The following is a 19945-nucleotide window of genomic DNA, read 5'->3' as shown; positions in this document are numbered from 1 at the left end:
AGGAGTTGGGCGAGTGGGCTCAAGCATGTGCACTAAGAGGCAAAATGGCGGAGTTTAACTGGTATACGACCTTCCTCTACACCTGACTGGTAAGGGAAGAATGCCTCAAGTGAGCATGCATACAACTTCAGTAAACACACTGTGCATGCAGCCCTTCCCAAGTGCTGGCCAGACACTGCACATGCGGACAGCCCACCCCAAGGGAAGAAACAGGGGAGAAGGAGTGCAGACCCTGGAAGTATGCTATTATGGTTTGGCCTTGTCCCCACCCAAATCTCATCTTGAATTGTAGCTCCCATAATTCCCATGTGTTGTGGGAGGGACTTGGTGGGAGATAATTGAATCATGGGGGCAGTTTCCCCCATACTATTCTCATGGTGGTGAATAAGTCTCATGAGAGCGGATGGTTTTATAAGGGGTTTCCCCTTTCACTTGGCTCTCATTCTGTCTTGCCTGCCACCATGTAAGGCGTGTCTTTCACCTTCTGCCATGAATGTGAGGTCTCCCCAGCCACACAGAACTGTGAGTCCATTAAACCTCATTTTCTTTATAAATTATCCAGTCTTAGATATGTCTTTATCAGCAGTGTGAAAACAGACTAATACACATGCCAATGTATAAAGCCCCAAGTCACAGGTCAAACAGTGCAGTTGAATCTCTCAAGTTGCCTGCTTGGCCCTCTTCCAAGTATACTTTACTTCATTTCATTCCTACTCTAAAACTTTTTAATAAACTTTCACTCTTGCTTGAAAACTTGCCTCTGTTTTTTACTTTCCCTTATGCCCTCTCTGTTGAATTTTTTCCTCCGAGAAGGCAAGATTTGAGGTCGCTGAGAGAACCTGAACAGAACAGAATTGAGACCTGTTTGGATTTGCTGCTGCCAACAGTAACATTCACACGTTCCAGGGATTACGACCTGGGTATCTTTGGGGGCCTTTATTCAGCCTACCACAGGAACCAAGTCATAGGGAAAAACTTGGTTTGGCCACGCCATACTCAGGGGCCTGCTTCTCTCTGCCTCAGACAATGGCTGTGCCACCAGGGGAGACAAAATGTACTTCTCCTCAAAGGGCTCCAGGGCTGCCCTGTGAGTTGCATTTTGTTTTTCCTGGTGAACTCTTTCTCCTAACCGTTGTCATTTGTCAAAGGCGGCAGGCAATCAAAGTCCTGGCCACATTCATCTTGCCCTCCCTCTCTTCCTCCAGGATGCAGGCCCATGACAGCTATTGCTGCCAGCCCTGGCCCCCCCACAGCCTGACATATGAAGGCTGTGAGGATGCCCAGTTGTTGGACCTGGCTCTGCTCCAGGCTGTCAGCCCATCCATTCCTAGGAAGCAGGTCAGAGCTCTCTCTAAAGCTTCAAAAACATTGCCCCAGCCATTGGACAGCCCAGCAGTCACTTGAGCCTGTGGTAGGTATCCAAACCCCAGGAAAGTCTGTCTCACACAAGCCTGAACTGGGCTTCACAGAGGAAGGGCATTATGTCAGTGAAAACAAAATGAAACTGCAGGGTCCTGCTTGGTGGGGCTTTGTTCTACCAAATCCTTCAGGCTACCCAGCTCTGCCTGAGCCTCTTCCTCGCTGTGCCAGGACATTTTTGCATGACTCTGCAAGAGCAGGACAGCTGGCTTCTGGGGAGTGTGAGAAATGGCTTCAGAGGAGCATCCTTTCTAGAGGGTGGGGGAGAAAGAAAAGGGAGAAAATTCTCACACCGGGAAGGTGGGAGGTAGTTCTTGTCAGGATCAGGATGAAATTGAGATGTTGCTCTGGCTGTTATTCATGACTATTTGGGCTAAAGTATTAATTTTTAATAACAGGAAGGATGAACATGTTATAACTACCTCTATATAAAATCGAATTAGGAAAGAATAACTGCAGATGCTGGGAAATGGCTTTTTAAAACATGTATTTTCTACGGATAAATATAAGTCCGTATATGTTTATCCAATGTCCTCATGTGTACAGAAATGTGTACATACTTTACTAATTCAGGCTAATTGGGTGAGATGCCTAAGTGAAATGTCTGAATTCGTATTTTAATAAAGAAATGCAGTTTTATTGTTTTCAAGAGCTTTGAGTAATGGGGTTAACAAGATGTTACCTAGGAGACATACTTATGGATTTATTCTTTAGGTAGAAAAGGCTCCAATTTAGAATGCAGCAATTGGAGGGCAACGTTGGCAAATTGAAGGTGTGTTCTGAGTGCAGGTGGGGGATGTGTTGGAGGGTTTTGATGCATAGAAAACATTAACTTGTTTTGTATGAATCATCCTGGACATCATGCTGCAGTTTCAGGCACCAGACATAGCCCTCCCTATACCCCCCTTACACACACGCGTGCACACACACACACACAGGCACACATGCACTCCATAGCATACAATTCTGTACCAACCATGACACATCAAAGCAGAAAAAGACCTTTGCAGTCATCTGGTCAACCACTGAACCCATGAGGAGCTGGAGGGGCAGAGAGGGAGGTGACTTACCCAGCAGCAGCCCACTAGAGAGTGAAAGAACTAGAATTGGGATGTGCATTCCCACTCCCAGGTCAACTCTCTTTCCTCTTTTACTATTGCTTCTGAGGCATCCACAGCCACATTAGGGAAGGGAGGAAAGAAAGGGGGTGAGAGAAGAGAACGGAAGAGGCACAGATTTGGGGAAAGCAATGAATCATCTGACTACGACTTCTAATTGCATTTGGAGCGTTATTCCATTTGTGCCTGTGCTTCCCTGCTGGGAAGCCAGCCCTGGGTCTCTGGAGCCGGTATAGCAGTAACAGCAGCAGTTAGCATTTACTCAGTGTTTGTTCTGTGCCAGACACTCTTCTGAGCACTTGACATGGATTAACTCACTTAATCCTCAGAACAGGCCCTTGAAGTAGGTCCTGTTACTAAGCCCATTACATCTGGAAGAAACTGAGGCAAGGAGAGATTAAGGATCTCATCCAAGGTCATAAGTGACAGAGCCAGGACTCAAATCCAAGCCATCTATCTTCAGAGCCCTCTCCCACCTGGCACTACTCTGCCCTAACCATTTTGCTCTACACTAGACCTCCCAATAAATGGCACAAAATATTAGCCCTTCAGCCACTGGCTGTCCAGGCAAGGCCTGAAGTGGCTGGAGTCACCTGGTTAGTTGCAAACAACTTCATTTGTTTGTCCTGGGGTATCTTATGTTGTATTATTATTTTCTCTGTGTGCCATGGTGTGAGGAATGTTGGAAAGTGCCATCCTATTCTGTAATGTAGTCACGATGGATGATTCAGTTAGTTTCATGCTGTCTAGCTAGCTCAGAATAAATTAGCCACAGGTTTAGCCCTGCCGGCTGATGATTTAGCCTCCCAGACTCCGCTCAGTCCTCTGGGAGGCATCTCATAAACACAAGGCAGAGAGGGCAGGGGTGTGTCTGGATCTGCATCAACCGCTTACCTGCCAGAAAGGCTGTGGCGCATGTGCCCTCTGGGAACAAGTCGGCACCCTCATCTGCATCTATGGACAGGACTTTCCAATCCAAGGAGAAAGCATCAGGGACTGGAGTCGCACAGCAGTCTTGATTCCTCTATCCCTGGGTGGCAGTTCCTTTTCAAAACAATGTTGACTTCTCACCCTGACATACAGGGGCGCCTGCATTTTGTATTGGCATTGCAATGATGTGTTCTTTTGGAGAACTACCTGTTCTGGAGATGTCAGGGTTAGAGGAGTCAGCAATTATGAGCTTATGAGATAATGACACGTGTGTTTAGTGTGATGGCAAATTATACCATAGAAAAAAATTTTGAAGATTCAGAGTGAACTATTTTCCCATATAAACTTACTGCCTCAGGAAAACTGCGGTTAAAATGATAAATTACCAGGAAACTTCAAGTTTCGCCTAGAGAGTCAAAATAAAAATACAAGAAGACGCATTGTTGAAATAATCCCAAATTAGAAACAGTGATTATTCAATTAAAAATAAGTGTAGTTACACCTTCTATTTATATGGTATCATCTGGCAGTTTTTAGCCTCAAGACTCAAAGAGAAATCTAGTAATCCTAGACTTGAATATCCTCTTCTCCATGATGAGTTTTGCTATCTTACTCAACAGCTAACCTTTTTCCTATAAATCTCCAAAGAAGTAGCTTCCTCTCCTCTCCTGTAAATCTACTTCAGCTTTTTGTGGGCTTTATGACCAGAAACCTCCTTCTAATGTCTATTCTGAATCTTGTTGCTATGATTTAAACCCATAATCTGTTGCCTTGTCCTAGGGAAAAATGGCAGCCACAGTTACTCCTTCACATTCTTAGAGAATATAAAAAGGTCAACCCCTGACCTCCTCTTCTCCCTACTTAGCTCCATTTTGGGAGAGGTTTGTCTCTGGGCCCTCTCCAAACCCACATCATAGTGGAGTTCCAGAGTCTGCAGCTAAATGCAATGTGGTGGTGAACAGGGTGGTCTCTGTGGGTTCTACCAGTCTCCCTGATTCACTGTTCCATCTGTAGAGACAAGGCTTGGCCAGCCTCCTGGGAGGATAAACTTGTGGTTTTCTCATTTACTACCCAGGAAGTGTGCAGGAAGGGGTAGAAGAGGCACCACTTGGAAAGGATGAGATTGGTCTGGACACCACTGCATGCTGGCCTGGGATCTTGGACACCTCATTTAAGCCTTTGTAACCTCCTCCTTGATGTAAGGGAAAATTGTACCTACTGCACACAACCTCATAGGATGTTCTTAAGATCAAAGGAGATATGGATGTCATTGAAAAGCTCACTCTTCCCTCAGCTCAGCCCAGAAGGTTAAACTGGTTCCTCACTTGGCCCAGAGTGCAGTGGCTGAGTCCAGCTGGGTGAGACAAGGGGGTTAAGTCTAGGAGGCAATAGTCCAGTGGCTGGGCTACACCCTACTGAGTTAAAGATTGCTGACCACTTTACAATTTTGTGATGTCTCCCCTTTATTTCCTGTGGCCATAGCCTCAATGTGTATGACAAATTTTATACATAGAAGGAAAAACACAGTCACCCACTGGGTTAATGTAATTTCCTGCACAAGACTCGAAAATGCCCATTATAGTGAATCCTTTGGATCAAGGCCTAGCAAATAGAAGACGGCCATCAAAATACAAATACTTTACCTGCAATGGGTGAACCTCTGACAGCTGTCTCTACATTCTCACCAATAAGTAAGTTAATTCCCTAGCAAATAGGCCCTTGGGGGATGTTTTTGGGGAATGCTGGGCCAACAGGCAGTTTGGAGTGGAAAAAAGGTATCAAGTTTTGGCCCCAGATTTGCCATTTGTGAATTATGTGACTCCAGGTACCTTGCTTAACCTCTTAACTTTCTCTTCTGTAAAAAAGAATTTAAGGAGGCACAATATACCCCTCAAGGTGGGTCTGTGTTAAATAGCAGAGTGTGGGTGTTGAATGTGCTTTATAAAACAGGAAGGGAAATGCACAGTGTTGGTCATTGTCATTGTTATGGGTTTCCTAGGACCCAGTGCCAGTGGAGAGAGGTGTAAATCATAAGCTAGTTATTTTGCTAAGGACATGGGTGTGTCTGTGTGTGGTGTGTGTGTGGAGTGGGGGAGTCTATGAAGGGTGTCAGACACCAAGATCAACAAAACCGTAATAACAGCTTGCATTTTGGAGCCCCTGCTGGGTGCCAGCACTGTGCTAACTGCCCGTCTCTGTTACCTTGAGCTCTCATGACAACCCCAATAGTATTAGTGATATTAGTAGTATATTCATTTCTTTGAGAAAAGGAGCTCAGAGAGGGCAAGTAATGGTCCGAGGACACATAGCTAGTGAGGGCTGAAACTAGGACTCAGGCTGGGTGACTCTAGGACTCCTTTGCATTCACTTCCCTATAGATCTCCTTCCAGGTTCGATACTCCAAAACCATCATCAGGGAAGCGCTGGTTTAAACAGGAGTCAAGTGGTTCCTGGCACTGCTCCAACTCACTCAACAGCAATCAAACTGGGGTTCCCTGGCTCTTCACTGGGAGGCTTGGGAGATCCCAAATGAGAAATGACCATCCTGTATTTGATGTTACCCCAAAGTGCCTGTTACTCATTTAAGGCATTAGTGGTTGTAACAGAAATAGTAATATTTCAACAACAGTGGTGATTAGTTACAGAAGGAGCCAAGTGGCACTCATCTCCATGTCAAAAGCCCTCCCTCCAGGCCCTTCCGGGCACCCTGGCCTGTGGTGCCATGTTAATTCAGACGAGATTGGGTGTGTTCAGGGTGGTATGGCTGTAGACAGTGCCATGTTAATTCCATGTATATTCTCTGCCTGGCACCAGCCGGCAAGACCAAGCTTGTGTGACACAAGCCCTTTGAAACTCAAAGAGCTTTTCATCAGCCTGCAAGAGAGAAGAAAGTAGAAGAAAATGTACAGGAACAAGAGCAGGTGGGGGTGGTAGAATTCACCCTTTCTGCACAAGGAGATGGTACTGGCCCCCTCCCTTCACTGGAGAAGGGGATGGGGCTGGAAGGAGATGAACAAGCATCCTGGAAGTCCACACGCGTCTCTTTAAACTCTGGAGTCTCAGCCCCGCCTTGATTTGATGTCTCATGCTCATTTAAATCTCAGCCACTGGGCATGTGTGACTTGGGAAGAAGAATGAGGGGTGATTTGTTTCAATCACATAATCCTTCATCCACAGGAAATGGAGGGACCATTGGTTTCCTCTTGAGGCCTCCCAAACCAGAAGGCCAACTTTGTAGGTGTGCAGATTCACACCCCGGGCGTCTACCATACGGGGACCAACGGGGCAGACGGGAAGGAAAACATCCCAAGACCCAGCTGGGGTCACCTCCTGCTCTGTGGGAGGGGACCAGCCAGGGTGCAGGCTGGGCCAGGGGAGGGAGGGGCTTTCCGTGTGGCAGGAACTGAGAACAAATGTGGGTGAAGTGGATGAGGTTTAATTTAGCAAAGGTAATATCATAATTGTCTCCTCAGCAACCACAAGGTACAAACCCTGGGAAGGAAGACTGTCTGCATGCCCATATTTAAAGATCCATGTATTAACAATGCAAAAAGCTCTCTCCTTTTTTTTTTTTTTTTAAATTTTCTTCTGTGCTAAGATTCTTGATCTACAAATCACTGTTCATGTTAAAAACTTTTCTGAAGCTACCCAGTTAAACACAAGATGAAAACAAAAAACAAAAACAACCAGGCTGGGCATGGTGGCTCACACCTGTAATCTCAGCACTTTGGGGAGACGGAGGCAGGCAGATCACTTGAGCCCAGGAGTTCGAGACAAGCCTGGGCGACATAGTGAAACCCTGTCTCGGCAAAAATACAAAAAATTAGACGGGCATGGTGGTGCTCACCTGTAGTCCCAGCTACTTAGGAGGCTGAGGCTGGAGAATCACTTAAGCCCAGGAGGTGGAGGTTGCAGTGAGCCAAGATCGTGTCACTGCACTCTAGTGTGGGTGACACAGTGAAACTCTGTCTCAAAAAAAAAAAAAAGTAAAAGAAAACAATCAACCATATTCTGCCTTTATTTTCCCAACTTCTAATCCCCTTTCTCTTCTCCTAAGTCTTGGATCATGCCCATAACGTAGTTTCTGTACATTTGCTCCTGTGGAGAAAGATCTTAGTCAATCTACAGTCTTTATTGATCTACTAGACACTTCCATGTCTATTGCATGTCAAAGCAGAGGAGTGCCTGTGTTAAAACTAGGCAGTCCCTGTCCTCAAAGTGAAAAGAGAAAAAGTACAAATGGTAAATGCTAAGTTGAGGAAGGCACCATTTTAACCAGAAGTCTGGGACTATCTGAACTTCCTTCCCTCACCCACGGTACTTTCTCTGTGCCATTCTTAGTGACTTCCCACATTTAACCTCATTTAATGTTCTTTCTTTAAAAAAAATGAAATGCTTCATGAATTTGCATGTCATTCTCACACGGGGGTCATGTGAATCTTCTCTGTACCATTCCAATTGTTTTTAGCATAAGTGCTGCTGAAGCAAGCACTCCTTATTCTTATATTTTATATCACTAATACTAATTCCTACAATTATTGGGTATTTACCATGTGCCAGGTACTATGCTAAGCTGATTACTTACATTTTCTCTCTACTTCTTCATGTAGGCTGGTATTCCTCTCTTGTTTTTCAGATGAGGAACAGAGGCTCAGAGGCATTGACTGATGGCTTGAAATCACAGGGTGATGGTTCGGTTCATGCCTAAGACTCCATGGCACCTTGACTCCAAATCCTAGGCACTTTTTATTGCACAAATATGGCTCTGACAGGAAGCCTATGAAACAGGTATCATTCATCCTATAAGTCAATGGGGAAACGCAGGATGAAAGTTCAAGGGATTGATTGCTCAGTTTCCTCATTAGGAAATGGCAAAGCCTACTGGAACTTGGGTCTTTTGACTACAAGTTCAGTGTTCTTCTTCCTGTGACCCATGCAGTGGTCCTCGTCAATGAAAAATCAGATCAGTTCAGCTTCATTGCCTTAGTCTGTCATTACCCAAGCTCTAAACTCAGGTGCTTGGACCTTCTTAGTCCTTGGGCTAAGGAAGCTAAGTCTCATGATCCTCCAAGGCAACTACCATAAAAAACACTTTCCAGTGCATTTCAAGCACAGTTGTCCTTACCTTGGTTTGACTGCATTATTGATTCCTCAGGCTCCCTTTTAGGTTCTTTTCCTTTGAAGTCCCTCCTCTCTAGAGGTCTTTCTTATCTCTTTGGCTCATTACCCTTCTTGAAAACTTCAAGCTGACTTTCTCCCTTCAGTTCTGTGCCCTGGGTCGCACATGAGAGTCCATGCTCCAGCCCAGTTGTGGTCTTCCTAGAATCTGAAAATTCCCAGCTGCCCCTTGAAGGACCCACACATCTCTGGTGGGTGGATAACCCAAGGGGCGCTCTCCTCTGCACATTCTCTGGGCCCATCCCCCCTCCTGTTGCTCCCATCTTGGGTTCCCCATCCTCCTGGAAAAGGTTTGAGGCATGATAGAGTTAACGCAATCCAACACTTGCCTGTGAAGGAGAGCTTGGCACTACTTACAAACCTCCTCCTTGCCAGGGGGGCCCTGTTCTCCATCATCTTCTGCTCCCTCTCTCCAATAAAATGACCCATTTAAACCATATTTTTCTTATTAACAAGCTTCCTACTAAATGGCTTCAGCTGTGCTTGTTGATTTATAGGGCTTAGAAAGCACCGCTGAGCCTTGGCCCTCCCTGTGGGTCCAAGGGCCTAAGTGAATCATGCTGCTCTGGTGACATTGTAAGAGGGCAGAAGCCACCCTCCAAGGGGCAGATCCAGAGGGGGCTTCTTTTTTTTTTTTTTCTTTTCAATATTTTAATTATGGAAATGGCCAAATACACAAAATTAGAGAAAACAATACAATGAAACCTCTTGAACCATCCCTTTGCCAATCTTGTGTTTCATCTGCTTCTCCCTGCTTCCAAACCACCCCCACTAGCTAGATTCTTTTAAATTAAACCCAAAATATTGTATTCTTTTATTCACGACTATTTCAGTATATTTTCTTTTCTTTTTTTCTTTTTTTTTGAGACGGAGTCTCGCTCACCACAACCTCTGCCTCGCGGCTTCACGCCATTCTCCTCAGCCTCCCGAGTAGCTGGGACTACAGGCACCTGCCACCACGCCCAGCTAATATTTTATATTTTTAGTAGAGACAAGGTTTCACCGTGTTAGCCAGGATGGTCTCGATCTCCTGACTTCGTGATCTGCCTGCCTCAGCCTCCCAAAGTGCTGGTATTACAGGCGTGAGCCTCCAAGCCCTGGAGCCACCAAGCCCGGCTATTTCAGTATATTTTCTAAGAGATAAAGATCATCTGGTCTTTTAACATAACCAGAATACCACTGTCACATCTAAAAACATTAACAATAGTTCTTTCCTTTTTAATTTTTTACTTATTTTTTATTTATTTAAAGTTTTTATAGAGATGGAGTTTCATCACGTTGGCCAGGCTGGTCTCAAACTCCTGACCTCAAGTGATCCACCCGCATTGGCTTCCCAAACTGCTGGAATTACAGGCGTGAGCTACTATGCCTGGCCAGCAATAATTCTTTAACATGATATAGTATCTACTCAATGTCCAGATTTTCTTGATTGTCCCACAAATATATTTTTATATTTTATTCATTTAAATCAAGATCCAATCAGTGTTCCCAATTGCATTTGACTAATATGACTCTTATGTGTCTTTTTGTTTTAATCCATAATAGTTTCCCCTTTCTCTCTTTTTATTTCCCAGGGGCATCTTAATGTAGACAATTTCCTCAAACTTATGTATACTGTGCCATCACCGACAAAGAAATACTGAAAGCACCCTTATCAGCAGAGACCTTCCTTGTACCATGGATTCAATGATTCCCTTGGGGATGGCCCTAACCCACAGGCCTCCACCCACTGTCCCTCAGAAAGCCTTCAAAAGGCTAAATCATCTCACTCCAATGCCAGTTGCAATAATGGGATCCTAAAGTGTTGAGCAGTTACTAATCCACTCACTCCAAAAGTGACTCACATTTATTAATAAGTATTTACCACAACCCAATAGGATTTCTTTTTTACTATCCCCATTTTATAAATGAGGAAGTAGAAGGATAGAGGAACCCGTTTTACTTATCCCAACTGGTGGATCTGGGCTTTGAAATGGAATTGTCTGATGGACACCCCACTTGCTCAATCACTGAGAGACCCTGTCTCTGCACGCAAGATCTCATTTCACGCCAAGAGGTTTGCTGAGCTTCCAGGCCCCTTTCAAGCAGGACCAGCAGAGAAGGAGGAGAAATCTTGATCAGTAGGATGTGTCTGTAGTTCTGAGGAAAGGTGAGAGCAACAGGGAGCTGGAGATCTCCTGCAAATTCCCTTTGTCCACGCTGGGCTCGTGCCCATTTCTATGCATTGCCCAAGGCAGGCAGTGAACAGGCTTCCCACCCCCTCTTTCACAAGTCCCCATGAACCATTATTACCACATGCTCTCAAGTCCACATAAATATCACATGCACATACCCTCAGATCCATAGACGCACTCTACCCAGCCACTTGGCTGACAGGCCAGCCCCCATATGGCTCATTCCTACAAAGGCGTGCTTGCAACACGCACACCTTCCTGTACTGAGTAAACACAGACCTTGGAGGCCATGGAGGAGGACAGAGAAGCTGGTGTTTTGCCAGTGGCAGCCAGAAGGAAAGGTTACCTGACTTCAGATAGAAAGGTTGTCTGTCCGTCTGTCTGTCTGTCTCCATCCATCCATCCATCCATCCATCCATCCATCCATCCATCCATCCATCCATCCTTCCTTCCTTCCTTCCTTCCTTCCTTCATAGGTCTTCTTAAGTCCTGGAAAAGACAAAAGGCTTTGATGCTCCTGGTAGACCCAGGGAGTCTGGATGGGGCTGGAGGACTTATGAGTCAGGATGGAGAGGATGGAGTGGGGTGAGGAACCCGCTGGTTAAATAGGGCTAAATCTAATTCCCCCCATCTGAAGGAGGGGAGCTCTCATCTGTGGTTCTCAGTGATAGAAAAACCCCAACTGCTAGCAAGATAATCCAATTTCCTTTCTCCCTTGTGCTGAAGGGACCGGCCCTGGCCCTCCCGCTTCAACTTCATGCTGGGTCTCAGTCTGGCTAGAACTCTTTACGCCTACAGCAGAATTCATATCAAAGCCTTAGCCCCCCAGGGTTCATTAGGAGGCATTTATTTCTGCATATTCTTGGAGGGCAGGAGGGAGGATAACTTGATTCGCAATGCAAATTGCTTGGCTGTAATTTCAACTCTCCCTCCCTTCTCACAGGGAGATTTTGCTGGTTATTAAAAATATATGATTGCCTCTAAAATAGCAGTGACAGCCGCTCTGCTGGGCAGAGCCAGGTGCTGCTGTTTGAAGGCGACTGAATGATGTGGAATGGATGCCCGGGCAAAAGCAAATGGAGCCAGTCCCCTGCTCCTGTGCCAGTATCCAGGCTCCAGATCCTAGGGCTGCTGGCCGGGGTCTGAGGCTGACCGGGGGACTTGGCCTATGTGGTCTGCAGCTCAGGTTTACCTTCTGCTGCTGTGGGGCACTCAGCAAGGGTTTCTGAGCTCTTGGCTTCCTGCTCTGTAGAGGTGGGGGTAAATAAGGAGCTGGACACAGAGCAGCTGGTACACAGTAGGTGGGCAATTTGCTGGGCAGGCCAGGCTCTCCCCCTCCACACCCCTGCTGCCTGGCTCAAAGACACCCTTCCTCATCCCACTGCCTTCCCCAGTCTGGGCTACTGAGACCCGATCCGTCACGATAGTATTGCCTAAGTCTTCTGGTCATGATGAACGTCTCACTTGGTCTTTTCTTCTCTGTATTGCTGTGGGAACTCAGCACCCTCAGAACTATCCAGGCCTTTACCCTTCACGACCCTGTAGTCATTGGTCAATGCATAAGGGGAAGAGGGTGGGCAGGACCTACGGGATGTGAGCATTGAGCAAAGCCAAGATTTTAGGCCAGACAGGAAGGAAACTTCCTCCATGAGTCTGAGATGCTAACCTGGGATTCTCCTGGGAGGCGGATGGCGGCCCCTGCAGGCTTAGGCCAGCCAGAGCTCAGGATGCTCCAGCCGCAAGCCGCAGGGATGAAACTATGATGCCCTGACCATATAATACACACATAACCACAGAGGAGCACAGACTGCTGTGTACAACTGTGTAAACAAAAAAGGATCTGAGAGAGGTCTCAATCCATTTAGAAAATTTATTTTGCCAAGGTTAAGGACACACCATGATACAGACTCAGGAGGTCCTGACAACATGTGCCCAAGGTGGTCAGGGTACAGCTTGCTTTGATACATTTTGGGGAGACATAATACATCAGTCAATACATGTAAGGTGGGGGTTTCCAGGTCGTAGTAGATTTAAACATATTCTGATTGGCAATTGGTTGAAAGAGTTATTATCAGTAGAAAGGAATGTCTGGGTTATGATAAGTGGTTATGGAGTCCTAGGTTTTATCATGCAGGCGAAGCCACCAAGTAGCAGGCTTCAGAGAGAAAAGTAAATGTTCTTATCAAATTTCAGGTCTCTGTTGACATTCATGCTGAAGGGGTCTAATGAGGCATGTCCAATCCCCACTTCTGGTCATGGCCTGAACCAGTCCTTCAGGTTAGATTTTAGAGTGCCCTAGCTGAGGAGGAACTTTATTCCAGTGGTTGTGGAGGGGAGCAGGGGGCTTCAAATTGTATTTTTGCTTTACAACTGTTAGAAGGAAGCCATATATTTTGAAGTTTTAAAATTACCTTTTAATTCAGATTTTTAAAGTATAAACAAAATGTTTGGCAGTTCTTCACAATGTCAAACGTAGAGTTACCATTCGAGCCAGCAATTCCACTCCTCCATCTGTAACCAAGATAAATGAAAACATAAGGTCCCAGAAAAACTTGTACACAAATGTTCATAGCAGCATTACTCATAATAGCCAGAAAGTGAACACAACACAAATATCCATCAAACAATAAACAGAAAAACAAAATGTGGTATAGCCACACAGTGGAATATTATTTAGCCATGAAAAGGAACGAAATACTGATCAATGCTGCAACATAGATGAATCTTGAAAATAATGTTAAGTGAAAGAAGCCAACCACAAAATCCTATATAATATAATCATATTATTTTATAACCACATTATATATCATATATGATATATACTATATGATATAGTGAAGATACATAAATATATATGATATATAACATATATCATATAATATTATCATATCATTCTATTTATAAGAAATGTCCACAACAGGCAAAACTATAGAGACAGAAAGTAGATTAGTGGCTGCCTAGGGTCAGGGGTCAGGGAGCTGGGGAGACTAAGGAGTTACTGCTAATGGATACGTGATTCTTTTTTGGGTGATGAAAACATTCTAAAATAGAATCAATTTAGAATACTTTCTTCACCCCAAAAAGAAACCATGGTTGGTTTCAAGATGGTTGTACAACTCTGTGAACATACTGAAAACCATTAAATTATATACTCTTACATGGTAAATTTTATGGTACATCAATTTGTATCTCAAAACAAAACACAAACACACACACAAAGGAGAGAGATGGATAACATTAGAAACCCATGCTGAACACTCATAACATTCAGTGTCTCAAAGACATTTCCTTGCTCCAGCCTGCTCAGGCTCGGCACTTGTTTCATTGGTGGGTTCCCCAGTCCTGCTCACCAGAGCCAGGGGACACTCACTGAACTGAGAGGGAAGTGGGTTTAGGACAGGCAGAGGGGACAGTGATGGGGCACAGTTGAGGGAAAATTTATACATCTCATTGTCATCCAAGAGATGGTGCAGTCTGAAAAATATAATGATGACATTCACAAAAGGTTTAAACAAATCTCTAGCTGACAGAGGCAGTCCTCACCTTTGAGGTTGATGTCATGAGCTTGTCAAATGAAATAAACGATATCTTATGCAACAGGAGATCTAAAGGAACAGTTAGACACGAATTCAAATTTTTAACAAATGTATTCATCACCAATTCCTGTAGCTCTGTCTCAGGCGCGCATGCATGCATGCATACACACGCACACGCATACCCTGGCCTGCATTCCTGGTTTAGTTTTGAAAAAAACAGGAGCCTTCTTCACAGGAGGGGTCTGGTGCCAGGCTCCCTCCAGGAGTCTGGGAAGAGAGATCACTACGCTTCTCCAATGTCCCTCCTCCACATCTACCTAATACTTTAGATCTTCAACTTTTTGCAGTTCTGGAACCTTCCATACCTCTGTGCATGCTGACCCTGGAATGCTTTTCTCCTAATTCTCTGCCCAGTAACTTGTCTTTATGGAGCCATCCCTGACCTTTCCTTTCCCCTTTCCTCCGGAGGCAATTGGTTTCTGCCTCCTACTCCAGGCTGTGGTACAATTTGAGGCTGTCCCCTGGATAGGGAATAGCACAGGCTCTACTGGATTGTGAGTCTTCAGGGGCAGGGACTGTGGCTTGCTCATGGGAACTGTAGCATAATGCGGGGAATATGGTAGGTGCTCAAGTGATCATGGGAAGGAAAAAACAAAAAGAAGATAGAGGGACAGAAGGAAAAGGGAGATCATTTGTAATTTTTATTTATTTTTTTGAGACAGAGTTTTGATCTCTCTCCCACGCTGCAGTTAAGTGGCACAATTTCAGCTCACTGCAACCTCCAACCCTGGGTTCAAGCGATTCTCCTGCCTCAGCCTCCTGAGTAGCTGGGATTATAGGCAACTGCCACAATGCCCAGCTAATTTTTGTATTTTTAGTAGAGATGAAGTTTCACCATGTTGGCCAGGCTGGTTATAAACTCCTGAGCTCAGGTGATCTGCCCCCCTCAGCCTCCCAAAGTGCTGGGATTATAGGCGTAAGCCACCACACCTGGCTTCATTTTTTATATTTAAACAAAGTTTTGGGCATGGTGGCTCATGCCTGTAATCCCAGCACTTTGAGAGGCTGAAGAAGGCAGATCACTTGGGGCCAAGAGTTCGAGACCAGCCTGGTCAACATGGCAAAACCTCGTTTCTACTAAAACTGCAAAAATTAGCCAGGCGCAGGGGTGGGTGCCTGTAATCCCAGCTGCTGGGGGGGCTGAGGCAGGAGAATCGCTTGAGCCCAGAAGGCAGAGGTTGCAGTGAGCCAAGATTGTGTCACTGTATGCCAGCCTGGGCGACAGAGTGAGACTCTCTCAAAACATCATCAACAACAACATGATAATAATAATAAAATTTTTATACAATAACATTTAAAAAGAGAAAAGGAATTTGTTACAAGAGGTCTCTGAGTTTTATGTAAACTTTTTGATGTTATGTAGTTTCATTCACTAATGGAAAAGGAGAAACTCAGGCCATATTTTACATCTTAATGAAATTCAAATAGATTTAAGGATTTCAAAACTTGTTATTTTCTCTCAATTTCTTAATTGGGATAAAATGCACCTGGCATAAAATTTACCATTTAAACTACCTTTAAGTGTACCGTTCAGTGGTATTACATATATTCATAATGTGGGGTAACCATCAAAACATGGCTATCTTTCATAGTCAATATTCATTTCTCCCCTGCAGAAAGATCATTTCCCCTCCTCCAGAATGACGTTGGTCCTTTCTACTTCTGGAAAGATGGGGTTTGATTGATCTAAGGGCAGAATATGGAACTCCTTTTCCCTTTGTTCAAGTGGAGAATTCATACGCCGGATCATTCCCTTTCAGATCAGAAGGGGCTTCACCTTTTTTCCTTGGTCCAAACCCATCCCCTTCACGCCTCCCTGTGTACAAATGCATCAGGTTTGTGGACTTCAAAGGGCGTTCCACACGAATGCTGGAGGTATAGGGGTTCGGCAGGTGGGAACGGCCCCTCTTTATTAGTTAGCCTTTACCAAGCTTTTATAATCATTAACTAGTTACCCTGATGGACTAAGTCCCATAGGCACCGATGAGAACAGTCTGAACACAGAAGGATAGAAATGGAACTTCTGACTGGGTTACCCTATTCCTGTCCCCAGGCAGCTCCCTTTAGGAAGCACTTTTCAGAGCCGAGGGTCGTATGGTGCAGAGGAAAAAACATTGTACTGATTCTTGTTCTAACTCTGTCATTAGCCAGCTGTGCAGCCGTGGATACTTCCTCACCTGTTTCCTGGGGAGTCCTACGGGTGGCCTCAATCAGAGAGAGCAAATAGGTAGCATATGGGCTGCCACTGATGTCCTCCTGCCACCATGGTAGACACTGCTAACCAATCATTGTCCTTTTCCTGAGCCTGGATAGAGCTCCATACTCCCAAGCACCTACAACCCATCAGACGTCCTTGCAAGCTGCTGCTTATTTACCATGCCTGGACTAGACGATCTCTTCACTATCACTTCCAGGGTTAACGTTCAACAATTTTAAGTATTACAGCTATTCATTTTGTTTTGGCAACCACCACCAAGACCTCATAAAATTGGGCTATTCTGTTTCAAGGATCTCAGAGTATTTCTCTCCTTAAAATACTTGTAAGAAACAGGAAAATAAGTCTTGCATTCCAATGTCCCAGATGTTGAGGCTGCCTGAAACAAAGGGGATGGCCTAGATATTCTGAAACAAGTTCCAAGCAAGGCTGAAAGCAAAAGCCAGCACTATGACCACGTCCCAGTTCTTCCCTCAGGAGTAAGGGGCAAGAGCCAGCCCGTCTATCCAAAGGGGAATTCCCCTAGGAATTAATGTGAATTTGACATTAAAATGAGGTTCTTCTCATACCCTGCAGGTGGGAATGTAAAATGGTGCACTGTTTTGGAAAAACATCTGGCAGTTCCCTAAAATGTTAACCATGTGTATACATATGATCCAGCAGTCCCACTTAGGTATATACCCAAGAGAAATAAATCATATATCCACACAAAACCTTGTACATGAATGTTCACAGCGGGCAAAAGTAGAACAACCCAAATGTCAACTGATGAATGGATAAATAAAAATGTTATATCCTACAATGGAATATTATTCAGCCATAAAAAGGAATGGAGTACTTACAGATAGGTGCTACAACATGGATGACCCTTGAAAACATTATGCTAAATGACAGAGGCCAGACACAAGTGACAACAAATTGTAGGATTTCATTTATATAAAATGTACAGAATAGGCAAATCTATAAAGACAAAAAGTAGATTCATGGTGGCCTAGAAATGAATAGGATGGAGATTTGAGGGGTGATGGTTAAGGGCTATGATGTTTCCTTTTGGAATGATGACTATGTTCTAAGATTGGGTGTAATGGTGTGTGCCTGTAGTCCCAGTTACCCAGGAGGCTGAGGCAGGAAGATAGCTTGAGCCCAGGAGTTCGAGACCAGCTGGACAAGAAAGGGAGACCCTGAGGTCGGGTGCGGTGGCTCATGCCTGTAATCCTAGCACTCTGGCGGGTCGAGGCAGGTGGATCACCTGAGGTCAGGAGTTTGAGACCAGCCTGTCCAACATGGGGAACCCCATCTCTACTAAAAATACAAAAATTAGCTGGGCATGGTGACACGGGCCTGTAATCCCAGCTACTTGGGAGACTGAGGCAGGAGAGTCGCCTGAACCCAGGAGGCGGAGGTTGCAGTTAGCCCAGATCACGCCACTGCACTCCAGCCTGGACAACAAGAGTGAAACTCCGTCTCAAAAAAAAAAAAAAAAAAAAAAAAAAAAAAAAAAAAAAAAAAAGGGAGACCCTGTCTCTCAAAAAAACTGAAAGAAAATGTTCTAAAATGGATCGTGGTGCTGGTTGCACAACTCAACCTATATGCTAAAAGCCATTGAATTGCACACTTTAAATGAATGACTTGTGTGGTATGTGAATTATACCTTAAAGCTGTTTTTAAAAAGTTATTTAAAAAAATTTTTTAAATAAAATAAATAGATTCCAGTTTTGGAGAAATCTCAATGTGGCAAGTTGAAGGTAGTTTTGTGTATGTGTGTGTGTATGTGTCGGTGTGTGTGCTTAGTAGTGATAATAGAATAACATCTCACGAAGTGTTCTATGACTTGGTAATTAACAGTACTAAACACTGATCTGATTATTTAAGGTCTGAAAAATGTGACCCCCAATATCTTCACCTCTACAAATACCACATCCTGTAGCCACTAATGTCTGCACTCTCCCTGTTACATGTCTTGAGAAGTGGCTTGCAATAATCTTTTTTTTTTGAGATGGAGTCTCACTTTGTTGCTCACGCTGGAATGCAGTGACATGATCTTGGCTCACTGCAACCTCTGCCTCCTGGGTTGGAGCAATTCTCCTGCATCAGCCTCCTGAGTAGCTGGGATTACAGGCGTGCACCACCAAGCCCGGCGAATTTTTCTATTTTTAGTAGAGATGGGGTTTCGCCATGTTGGCCAGGCTGGTCTTGAGCTCCTGACCTCAGGTGATCCACCCACCTCAGCCTCCCAGAGTGCTGGGATTACAGGCGTGAGCCACCACACCCAGATGGCTTGCAATAATCTTAAAGGACAAGCTCAGCCCAGGTCAATTCTGTTTCTTGGCCTTGATGATAAGAAGGAGTTCCTGAAACTGAGTAGCTGCTGGCCTTGAAAGCTCATCTGAAAGTGTTTTCAGTTCTGGTGACTTCCACAGACACCTGAATGAGGCCTTTTGCAAGAATTCTTCTTTCACTTCTCACACACAGCCAATTCCTCCTTGCCTGTAGGTCTCCTAGATTTGTTCTTTCACTAGTCTCTGACCACTGAGATCGATCCCTCTTCTCTTCCCCTTGGCAGCAGGGCTACCTTTCCAATACACAGAGGGTTTCCTCTGCCTCTGTGCACCCCTTTCCATAGGCCCCTTGCCCTCTTTCTAGCTGTTCAATGCAAGCTGTCTTCAGTCGTTCCAGGGCATTTGGGCCTTTTCAAAGGGAGGCTTCTATGCTGCCTCTTATCCCTTGTTTCTTAGGGAGGACACAATAACCCCTGGGTTACACACACAGGGAAACTACCTTCATAAATCCAATACGGTTTTTCTGACACCTTTGTTGCTGATGATAAAAGGGGAAAATATCTGTTTAATCCGCAGTGGGGTAGCCTACCACACGGTCATGCCTATCTCCTCCTTATAAGCCTTCCATCCCTCTCCTTTGTGTATAGGATAAAGTCAGAACATACACGACTCTCAACAAGCTTCCCTACCTAACTTACTAGGTCATATCCTGACACTTCCCCTAACACCATGTATTCTCTTGCCCCGTGGAATCATGCACCCCTGCTGTCATCTTGTCTCTTCCATCCTCCGAACCTTCATAAATGAGGATCCCCGTCTGCAATGCCCTGCTCCTATCCACTCTGTGTTTCCTTACCTGGCAAATTCAACTCACTTTTTTGGAAGGGAGTGCCCCTCTGGGAAGCCTTGTCTGGTTTCACAGGCAGGCTACTTGTGCCCATAACTCTATATGTAATTCACTGCTTGACATACACTTTGTGATTCTTTGTTGCTGTGGTTTGAATGTCCCTTCCAAAACTCATGTTGAAACTTAATC

At 44.8% G+C, this 19945-nt stretch overlaps 1 non-coding gene across 1 annotated transcript; it reads right to left on the bottom strand.

Moving 5' to 3' along the window:
• Window positions 1-7848: 7848 nt before the first annotated feature.
• LOC123568116 (U6 spliceosomal RNA) lies at window positions 7849-7959 on the bottom strand. The gene has a single exon (XR_006691342.1). It is a non-coding gene; the product is annotated as a U6 spliceosomal RNA (small nuclear RNA).
• Window positions 7960-19945: the final 11986 nt, after the last annotated feature.

This window comes from Macaca fascicularis, chromosome 12 (assembly GCF_037993035.2).
Source record: "Macaca fascicularis isolate 582-1 chromosome 12, T2T-MFA8v1.1".
NCBI lineage: Eukaryota > Metazoa > Chordata > Mammalia > Primates > Cercopithecidae > Macaca > Macaca fascicularis.
The sequence above is the reverse complement of the archived record's forward strand: the minus strand, read 5'-3'. Positions and strand labels throughout refer to the sequence as shown.